The 11,546-nt window shown below is 38.0% G+C and overlaps 1 non-coding gene across 1 annotated transcript; it reads right to left on the bottom strand.

The window, feature by feature from the left end:
- Positions 1-8,566: 8,566 nt before the first annotated feature.
- LOC138074710 (U6 spliceosomal RNA) lies at positions 8,567-8,670 on the bottom strand. The gene has a single exon (XR_011144527.1). It is a non-coding gene; the product is annotated as a U6 spliceosomal RNA (small nuclear RNA).
- Positions 8,671-11,546: the final 2,876 nt, after the last annotated feature.

The raw sequence follows: 11,546 nt of genomic DNA, 5'->3' as shown, positions 1-11,546 counted from the left end.
GGAAGCCCTTGGTCAAAACTGGTTAGGCTCAAATGAAATTTTGTGGAGCAAGGAGGAAGTAGTCATATCATAATATGTATCAAAAAATTAAAATTATAGTTACTTTTCCTTTAGAATTTATCTTGTGCATGGTTTGAATTTAGAATAAGTCTTTTGTGATTTTGTTAATTATTTTGGGGTTTCTATCAGAAATTTCTTTCTGCTTTGCTCAGTTATTTCATTGCTGAGACTTGCAGTTTCAGTAACCTCAAAATTGAAAACTGATGCTTGGTTATTTTCACCTATGTAACAGTGTTTCTTGTGTAATAATCAAATTATTTTCCTCTTTAACTTTTTTTTTTTTTGCTTAATTTTACTTGTAAATGATTTTAAAATTCTTTAACGTAGTACAGTTAACTTGTAGTATGTTTTGAATCTTTTGACTATATATTTTTTTGTAAGGGTAGTATGTATTCTTTGTAATATCTGTCCTCGTCTATAATCCACAATGGTGTCATGAAACAAAGTAGAATTATAACCATTTTATAGTTTAAAATGTATTTATAGAGAAAAAGAAATATTGAAAATATGTAACTTAGACATATACGCAGGAGGCAAGTAAAAGAACCATAAAATGAATCAAAATATGAGGAAGAAAGGAAGTAATTATAAAGGCTACATCATTAAAATTGAAATTAAAACATTTATGACAGAAACTACGAAATTAGAAACAGACAGCGTTTTTTAAAATAAATAAATAAATAAATAAATAAAATATAAAAGTAAACTGGAAGGAATGATAAAAAAGATACTTCACAAATAAAGAACACTGGAGTTTAATAAATGGATGCTAATGGATATAATTAAGAATGAAAATAAGAGAAAACTATGTACAACCTCATTTAGGTCATTTGAAATAAATGTGAGATGGAAATTTTTATTGAAAATTATAAATGAGTCAAGTAAGACTCATAAGAAAAATAAATTTAAAGGATATCAGTTGCCATCAAAATTGAAACTGGTGGTAAACTTTCTGACTAATCCAAAAGACCTTAGGCACTTGATGATGCCCAGTTTCAAGATATACAAAATAATAGAAAACTACCGAAGTCATTCTATGGAGCTAGAATATCACAACACGAAAACCTCAGCAACCCAACAAGAACACTTAAAAACAAAATAAACAGATAAACCAAACACCCAGTAGCTATTATTCAATTTCACTTAGGAATTGAAGAAAACATATATACCAATAGCTTTTTACTAAGAGTACAAGTAAAACTTAAAATTAGAAAATCCATATATGTGATCATAAATGGATTAAAGGGGCAAAAATGAAACATCTGATCATCTCATTACTTGCCAAATAAAACTCTCAATAAAATTAAACATTCATTGATGAAAAAATAATTAGTTATTTTGGAATTAAAGAAAATTTCCTTTGTATTGTTTAGTTTAGCTATAATCAACCTATGGTAGTTAGTAGCAAAAATTTGAAGATTTACCATTACAATTCATGCAGGAGAGTGAGCCAGTATTTATTGTGCACTTAGCAAAGCTTTCAGGCACATCTTTCTCCTCAGTTTACATTGCAATTTTCTCAGGGGTATTTAAACAAAAGAGGAGGAGACATGGAAGAGAAAAGAGAGAGAAATGAAAACACAGCTTTCAGATTTCCGTGATGAGCCTGTGGCAATTTGTCATCCCTTAGTTTATCTGACGTAAGAGGAGTGTTGTTGCAGCGATCAGAGGACCTCGTTCCTTTTATTCATCTTGTATATACATGCACAGCTGTCCATTGTCAGGAGAGTTAAACAGCTGAGGGTGTGTCTGAGAAGATTTACTAAACTCACCTTTGCTTCCCTAGTAGCTCAGATGGTAAAGCATCTGCCTGCAATGCAGGGAATCTGGGTTCAAGCCTGGGTCGGGAAGATCCTCTGGAGCAGGAACTAGCAACCCACTCCAGTATTCTTGTCTGGAGAATTTCAAGGACAGAGGAGCCTGGCGGGCTACAGCCCATGGGGTTGCAGAGTTGGACACGATCGAGCAACTAATACACACACACACAGCACTGCAATTAGAGAAAAGACAATGGTTTTTGCTATTGCCATTTCTATCCAAATGATACTAAAGTGGCACATTCTAGTCTAGTGAGTAAATATAAAAAAAGATATAAAAGACTTTATTTTCATAAGATATCATTTTCTCTACAAGAAAATTAAACAATAGAGAAATCAACTTAGAACATAATTCAGCAATATATCTGGACAAAATTTCAACATACTAAATACGTCAAGGCTGTATATTGTCACCTTGCTTACTTAACTTATATCCAGAGTACATCATGAGAAACGATGGACTGGAAGAAGCACAAGCTGGAATCAAGATTGCCGGGCGAAATATCAATAACCTCAGATATGCAGATAACACCACCCTTATGGCAGAAAGTGAAGAGGAACTCAAAAGCCTCTTGATGGAAGTGAAAGAGGAGAGTGAAAAAGTTGGCTTAAAGCTCAACATTCAGAAAATGAAGATCATGGCATCTGGTCCCATCACTTTATGGGAAATAGATGGGGAAACAATGGAAACAGTGTCAGACTTTATCTTTTGGGGCTCTAAAATCACTGCAGGTGGTGACTGCAGCCATGAAATTAAAAGACTCTTACTCCATGAAAGGAAAGTTATGACCAACCTAGATAGCATATTGAAAAACAGAGACATTACTTTGCCAACAAAGGTCCATCTAGTAAAGGCTATGGTTTTCCCAGTGGTCATGTATGGATGTGAGAGTTGGACTGTGAAGAAAGCTGAGCACCGAAGAATTGATGCTTTTCAACTGCGGTGTTGGAGAAGACCCTCGAGAGTCCCTTGGACTGTAAGGAGATCCAACCAGTCCATTCTAAAGGAGATCAGCCCTGGGTGTTCTTTGGAAGGAATGATGCTAAAACTGAAACTCTAGTACTTTGGCCACCTCATGTTAAGAGTTGACTCATTGGAAAAGACTCTGATGCTGGGAGGGATTGGGGGCAGGAGGAGAAGGAGACGACAGAGGATGAGATGTCTGGATGGCATCACCTACTCGATGGATGTGAGTTTGAGTGAATTCCAGGAGTTGGTGATGGACAGGGAGGCCTGGTGTGCTGCAATTCATGGAGCCGCAAAGAGTCGGACACAACTCAGTGACTGAACTGAACTGAACTGCCCTGAAATCAATATAATACTAAAATAAAAATTTTCTGTTGAATCCCATTTATCCAAAATGATATTAAGTGAAAGTAAATCAATATTAACATGAAGAGTGCTTTATTGGCAGGGAAAACAAGATGAGCTATTTATGACATATGTATTGAGTTGGCCAAAAAGTTCATTTGAGCTTTTCCATACAATGCTATGGAAAAATCCAAACAAAATTTTTGACCAACACAATAGAGGCAAAATGAATACAGGTGTTACATTTTTGTTATCTTTGTTTCTTTTTCTCATTATTTTTGATTCTACTGTGAATGTATGAAGTGTTTCCCCATTTATTCATATTTAGGTTATCAATTTCAACAATCTTTAGCTTTCAATGTACATATCTTGCATTTCCTTTGGTAAACTTTTTCTTATATATTTTATTGCTTTTAAAACTTTTGTGAATGAAGTTGCTTTCTCAATTTCAGTTTTGATTATTCGATGTTGGGACATATAAGTAAAATTGATTTTATAAATACATATGAAATTGATATATTTATCTTGCATCTTATCAGGAATTTATTTTATTTTCAATTCAAGAACTTCCACCTAGGTTTTTTTTTTTTTTTTTCCCAATATTTTCCATTTCTTTAAAGATACTTTCTATTTGATGCATCATTATTGTCATACTTTAATTTTTAAAAATGAGCTTTGTTAATTGAACATTTTTAATGTTCATTACTTTCCAGCTTTGAGGAGTTTTTTTTTTTTTTTTTTTTTTTTTTTAATGTCAGTTATATCTAACACTTGAGCAACATCAGAGGCAGTTTGTATTGATTTCCTTTCTCCCCGTGGATAGTCACAGTTCCCTCTTTCTTTTTATACCTACATTTTTGTTGTTGAAAAATGGATATTGTAGATGACATGTTGATTCTGATCTCCTTAGTTTACTGTTGTTGTTGTTTCCTTCTTTGTATGTTTTTTTAGTGACTTGGCTGGTCTAACCTGTCAGTCTGACTCTTCTTCCATAGGATGCAGCCACAGGAGTCTCTGCTAATTTTTTTTTTTTTTTGGTAGCTTTGTTTTTCATTTTCAGCCTGGTTTCTTAGGGATCACTTCTGTGTGAGCATAGCTTAATAAGGTAGTGTTCAAACACTTTAAGTCAATTAAGCATCTATCCTTTGCCGATAGATCTTTGTTTGAGTTGGGGAGAGTATTCAAATTTCAGAAATTTTGCAAGTCAGCCCTAGTTTTCACTTTCCCCTCTACTTCTTATTTCTCCTTGCAGCATGTGCACAAACCTCATCTTCATCGATGGACCTGCAGAAAGCTGGGGTTGCTTCTTTCTGGTTTCCTGTGAGTGTGCATGCAGCCTTGCTCCTGTGCACATCCTTCCAGACAAGAAGGGATATGTGGCAGATTATCCACAACCACTATGGTCATCCTTTTTATAAGATTTTCCTCAAATTCTCTGGTTGGTCTGCTGGTCTGCTTCTCTATCCAGTGTTAAAACTTCAGGAAAACTGGGAAGTTAGCCTTTTTTTGTTTATTTTCCTTTGAGTTTTTATTATTTTCAATGATACCCTTGGGTTTGGCTGTTTTCCCTGATCTCTGTAAATCAAATTAGCCACTTTCAGCAGGGAAGCTTCTGGTTTTCATGGCATTTCCTTCCTTAGTAGAACAACACTGAAGGCATTCCACACGGGAAAAAGATGGGAGAAGCTCAGGTTAAACTCACCACTGCACTTACCCCACTTCTTAATTTGTGATATAATTTTGCTTCATTTCCAGAGTCTCGATATGCTTGTTTTTTACTGTCTTACTTGAACTTACTTTATTCAGTATGACAGTCTCTATATCTATCCATGTCTGTCGCTGCAAATGGAATAATTTTGCTCTTTTTATGATTGAGTAATATTCCATTGTATATATGTACCACCTCTTCTTTATCCATTCCTCTGTGGGTGGACAGTTAGGTTGCTTCTATGTCCTGAGTACTGTGCATAGTGTTGCAATGAACACTAAGATGCAGGTGTCTTTTTGAATTTAGGTTTTCACCAGATATATGCCCAAGGGTTGCTGGATCATATGGTAGCTCTATTTTTAGATTTTTTAAGGAACCTCCGTACTCTTCTCCAGAGTGGCTGTACCAATTTACATTACCACTGACATTGTAGGAGGGTTCCCTTTTCTCCACACCTCATCAGCACTTATTTTTTGTAGATTTTTTTTTTTTTTTTTGATGGTGACCATTCTGATTCGTGTGAGGTGATACCTCATTGTAGTTTGGATTTGAATCTATCTAAGGAGATCCATGAAGATCCACCTGTCTTGGGTGGCCCCACAGGGCATGGCTTAGTTTCATTGAGTTAGACAAGGCTGTGGTCTATGTGACTAGATTGACTAGTTTTCTCTGATTATGGTTTCAGTGTGTCTGCCCTCTGATGCCCTCTCACAACACCTACCGTCTTACTTGGGTTTCTCTTACCTTGGACGTGGGGGTATCTCCTCACTGCTGCCCTTCCTGACCTTGAACGTGGAGTAGCTCCTGTCTGGTCTCCTGTACCCATGCAGCCACCGCTCCTTGGACGTGGGGTTGTCCCATGGAAAGGAAATGCAAAAAAGCAACATGGCTGTCTGAGAAGGCCTTACAAATAGCTGTGAAAAGAGAAACAAAAAGCAAAGGAGAAAAGGAAAGATATAAGCATCTGAATACAGAGGTCCAAAGAATAGCAAGAAGAGACAAGAAACCCTTCCTCAGTGATCAATGTAAAAAAATAGAGTAAAACAAGAGAATGGGAAAGACTAGAGATCTCTTCATGAAAATCAGAGATACCAAGGAAACATTTCATGCAAAGATGGGCTCAATAAAGGACAGAAATCTCATGGAACTAACAGAAGCAGAAGATATTAACAAGAGGTGGCAAGAATACACAGAAGAACTGTGCAAAAAAGATCTTCATGACCACGATAATCACAATGGTGTGATCACTCACCTAGAGCCAGACATCCTGGAATGTGAAGTCAAGTGGGCCTTAGAAAGCATCACTACAAACAAAGCTAGTGGAGGTGATGGAATTCCAGTTGAGCTATTTCAAATCCTGAAAGATGATGATGTGAAAGTGCTGTACTCAATATGCTAGTAAATTTGGAAAATTCAGCAGTGGCTACAGGACTGGAAAAGGTCAATTTTCATTCCAATCCCTAAGAAAGGCAATGCCAAAGAATGCTCAAACAACTGCACAATTGCACTCATCTCACATGCTAGCAAAGAAATGCTCAAAATTCTCCAAGCCAGGCTTCAGCAATACGTGAACTGTGAACTTCCTGATGTTCAAGCTGGTTTTAGAAAAGGCAAAGGAACCAGAGATCAAATTGCCAACATCCACTGTATCATGGAAAAAGCAAGAGAGTTCCAGAAAAACACCTCCTTCTACTTTATTGACTATGCCAAAGCCTTTGACTTGTGGATCACAACAAAATGGAAAATTTTTCAAGAGATGAGAATACCAGACCACCTGACTTGCTTCCTGAGAAATCTGAATGCAGGTCAAGAAGCAACATTTAGAACTGGACATGGAACAACAGACTGATTGCAAATCAGGAAAGGGGTATGTCAAGGCTGTATATTGTCACCCTGCTTATTTAACTTCTATGCAGAGTACATCATGTGAAATGCAAGGCTGGATGAAGCACAAGCTGGAATCAAGATTGCCAGGAGAAATACCAATAACCTCAGATATGCAGATGACACCACCTTTATGTCAGACAAGCAAAGAAGAACTAAAGAGCCTCTTGATGATAGTGAAAGAGGAGAGTGAAAAAGTAGGCTTAAAACTCAGCATTCAGAAAATGAAGATCATGGCATCTGTTCCCATCACTTCATGGCAAATAGATGGTGAAACAATGGAAACAGTGGCAGACTTTATTTTTTTAGGGGGTGGACTCCAAAATCACTGCAGATGGTGGTTGCAGCCATGAAATTAAAAGATGCTTGTTCCTTAAAAGAAAAGTTATGGCAAACCTAGACAGCATACTAAAAAGCAGAGACATTACTTGACCAACAATGGTCCATCTAGTCAAAGCTATGGTTTTTCCAGTAGCCATGTATGGATGTGATAGTTGGACTATAAAGAAAGCTGAGTACCAAATAATTGATGCTTTTGAACTGTGATTCTGGAGAAGACTCTTGAGATCTCTAGGACTGCAGGAGATCAAACAAGTAAATCCTAAAGGATATCCGTCCTGAATATTCATTGGGAAGACTGATACTGAAGCTGAAACTCCAAAACTTTGGCCACCTGGTGGGAAGAACTGACTCATTGTCAAAGACCCTGATGCTGGGAAAGACTGAAGACAGGAAGAGAAGGGAAAGACAGAAGATGAGATGGTTAGATGGCATCACTGACTCGATGGACATGAGACTGAGCAAGCTCCAGGAGTTGGTGATGCCAGCGAAGCCTGGCATGCTGCAGTCCATGGGGTCACAAAGAGTTGAACATGACAGCAACTGAACTGAACTGACTGTGATGATCATATGGTTTTCATTCTTCAGTTTGCTAATATGATGTATCACATTGATTGATTTGCACATGTTAAAAAATCCTTGGATCTCTGATTAAATTCCTCTTGATTAGAGTGTGCAATCGTTTTAACATGTTGTTGGAGTCAGTCTGTAGTATTTTGTTGAGGATTTTTGCTTCTACATTTATCTGTCCTTTTCTTTTGCTGATATCTTTGTCTGGTTTTGATATTAGAGTTATGGTGGCCTCATAGAATGAGCTTGGGAGTGTTCCTTTCTCTGCAATTTTTTGGAAAGATTTGAAAGGATAGTGTTAATTATTTTCTAAATGTTTGATAGAATTCAACGGTGATACTATCTTGTCCTGGAGTTTTGTTTGTTGGGAGTTTTCATTCATAGTTTCAGTTTTAGTACTCGTTACTGAATTGTTCATATTTTCTGTTTCTTACCAATTCTGTCTTGGAAGGTTGTACTTTTCTAATAATTTGTTCGTTTATCTATGTTTTCTGGTTTATTGACATGTAGTTGCTTGTAGTAGTCTCTTATGATCTTTTGCATTTCTGTGGTGTCCATTGTAACTTCTTTTTCATTTTTAATTTTATTGATTTGACCTCACTTCCTCCTCCCCCACCCCACAGCCCTTGGTGAGTCTCACTAAAGGTTTATCAGTTTTGTTTATCTTCTCGAAGAATCAGCTTTCAAGTTTTTTTGATCTTCACTATTGTTTTCTGGAACTCTATTTCTTTCTACTTTCAACTTTTGATTTCTCTCCTACTAATTTTAGGTTTTATTTGTTCTTTCTCTAGTTGCTTTAGGTTTAAGGGTAAGTTGCTTGAAATTTTTCTTGTTTCTTGAGGTAAGATTGTATTTTTATAAGCTTCCCTCTTTAGTTTAAAAATATGAAACTTCATGAATGTGCATGTTATTCTTGCACAGGGTTCATGCTAGTCTTCTGTATTGTTCCAGTTTGTGCCCTTGAAGCAAGTAGAAGTTTTACAAGCTCATTTTAAACAACTGTTTAGAGTTAACAATTTATTTTTCAAAAAATTTTATTCCAAAATGGTTTGCAACATTTCTTGGATTCTTTACTCAGGCTAATTTTTGGTTTTATTTAGATAATTTGTTTCATAAAGGGTGTTACATGGTACATTCTTTGAGTCTCTGGATGTTTAAATATGGATTATTTTCCCTCATTGGAGAATAAAATTTGCCTAAATAAAATATTTTAGGATGATGTCAGCACCTCAAAATCCTGAATATTTCCCAACAGCATTGCACTAGAGGTATATGAAGCAAGTGTCTTCTCATCTTTTGTAAGAACCCAGAATTTTGTCTAATACTTTCAGGGGTTTTGTGTTTGCGTTATTTATTTATTTGGTCATGGAATTAATAATTAATGGAATTAATAATACCAAGATGAGACAGAACGCATAACTTTTAAAATAATTCTGATAATTAATTTTTGAGTTCTGTATGTAGAGTAAGCTGAACTTTTAGGTTAGATTTTGTTTTGTTTTCTCCAAAGAAACTCTGTCTCTGAAATCTTAGTGTCTGGCAAATTTCTCAGCACCAGGTAGGCCATAACTAATGTCAATTGAATGAATAGATGTAAGCCAAACAATGGAATGATGTTTCAACTGCCTTCAGGTTGCCATAGCAAACATCAATAAAAGAAACAAAAGTAAAGACTTGACTCAACAATTAATTCTCCTGTGGATACTCTAGGGGACTGGAGAACAAGCAGGAAAAGTGAAAGGAGTGGAAAAGTAATGAATCAGCAGAGAAAGGCAGGGAAGACCAAGAAGAAGGGAAAAGGGATCCAGGAGGCACACAAGAGGTGGAGACCACAGAGGTATAATGGGTAGCGAAGCTGCAGGAAAGGCCACTGGGCATCACTGATCACCTTCCATCATTTCTCACAGATAAGGACATTGAAAAACCAAGTGTGGACATGATTTATCTAAGGCCAAAAGATACTAAGTATTCCAACCAGGGCAAACTACAGATGTTGTCATAAGCCAGAACAGAGTACAATAAAGGGCTTTCCTGGTGGCTCAGATGGTAAAGAATCTGCCTGCAATGCAGGAGATCCAGGTTTATTCCGTGGGTTGAGAAGATGCCCTGGAAAAGGAAATAAAAACCCAATCCAGTACTCTTGCCTGGAGAATTCCAGGGACAGAAGAGGCTGGTGGGCTATGGTCCATGGGATCACAAAGAATGGGACACAACTGAGTGACTAACACCTCAGTGCAATAGAGATCAGGAGGTACCAGATAGGAGCAGAAGAAAATCTGGAAACCAGATAATGGGAGAAATAGAGAGGAAGTGAGAGGTCATGTGGGAGGCCTATGACTGCTAGAATCTGTAGGGTTTCTCTGGCAGGGAAGTGGGCAGAGGGAGAGGTTTGTGTGTTTGTTGGTGTGCCTAGGGAAGTCAGAAGAGAGGGAAAGAGGGTTGAGAGAGGAACCATTTCTGAGTTCTGAAGGCAGAACTCAGAACTCAGAAGGATGCCTGGGGAGACATCCTTCACCTAAGAGAGCTTCAATGCTGCTCCTGTTGCCTCTGTTCTTCAAAGGACTTCTCCGCCATGGGGTAAAAACACTGGATAAGCTGATCCCAGGTGGAAAGACACCTGTGGCTGGGCACTGCGGGTGGAGAGGTTCTGGGAAGGACTGGGGGGAAGGGAGTAATGCACCTATAGGATGCCCTTGCAATCTGCACACCAGGCTAGTTCCAGGCAAAGTATCCTCGGTGCAATCTAGTTAATCTCTCTGATTTTGGAGAGAGGATTCTGGCCCAGGGGGAGGGGGTTTGGGAATATGTGTAACCTGTGTAACCATCTCTGTCATTCCTCTCATAGGTGGGGCCATTTTCATCCAGTTATATGTTGCTGTTTAGTTGCTTTCAGTTCAGTTCAGTTCAGTCGCTCAGTCCTGTCTGACTCTGCAACCCCATGAATTGCAGCACACCAGGCCTCCCTGTCCATCACCAACACCTGGAGTTCACTCAAACTCATGTCCATTGAGTGAGTGTTGCCATCCAGCCACTCATACTTTGTCGTCCCCTTTTCCTCCTGCTCCCAATCCCTCCCAGCATCAGAGTCTTATCTAATGAGTCAACTCTTCGCATGAGGTGGCCAAACGATTGGGGTTTCGGTTTTAGCATCAGCCCTTCCAAAGAACACCCAGGGTTGATCTCCTTTAGAATGGACTGGTTGGTTCCCTTGCAGTCCAAAGGACTCTCAAGAGTCTTCTCCAACACAACAGTTCAAAAGTATCAATTGTTCAGCGCACAGCTTTCTTCACAGCCCAACTCTCACATCCATACATGACCACAGGAAAAACCATAGCCTTGACTAGACGGACCTTAGTCGGCAAAGTAATGTCTCTGCTTTTCAATATGCTATCTAGGTTGGTCATAACTTTCCTTCCAAGGAGTATGCATCTTTTAATTTCGTGTCTGCAGTCATCATCTGCAGTGATTTTTGAGCCCCCCAAAAATAATGTTTAACACTGTTTCCACTGTTTCCCCATCTATTTCCCATGTAGTGATGGGACCAGATGCCATGATTTTCGTTTTCTGAATGTTGAGCTTTAAGCCAGCTTTTTCACTCTGCACTTTCATTTTCATCAAGAGGCTTTTGAGTTCCTCTTCACTTTCTGCCATAAGGGTGGTGTCATCTGCATATCTGAGGTTATTGATATTTCTCCCAGCATCTTGATTCCAGCTTGTGCTTCTTCCAGCCCAGCATTTCACATGATGTACTCTGCATAGAATTTAAATAAGCAGGGTGACAATATACAGCCTTGACATATTCCTTTTCCTATTTGGAACCAGTCTGTTGTTCCATGTTCAGTTCTAACTGATGCTT

This window comes from Capricornis sumatraensis, chromosome 2, assembly GCF_032405125.1.
Source record: "Capricornis sumatraensis isolate serow.1 chromosome 2, serow.2, whole genome shotgun sequence".
Lineage (NCBI taxonomy): Eukaryota > Metazoa > Chordata > Mammalia > Artiodactyla > Bovidae > Capricornis > Capricornis sumatraensis.
The sequence above is the reverse complement of the archived record's forward strand: the minus strand, read 5'-3'. Positions and strand labels throughout refer to the sequence as shown.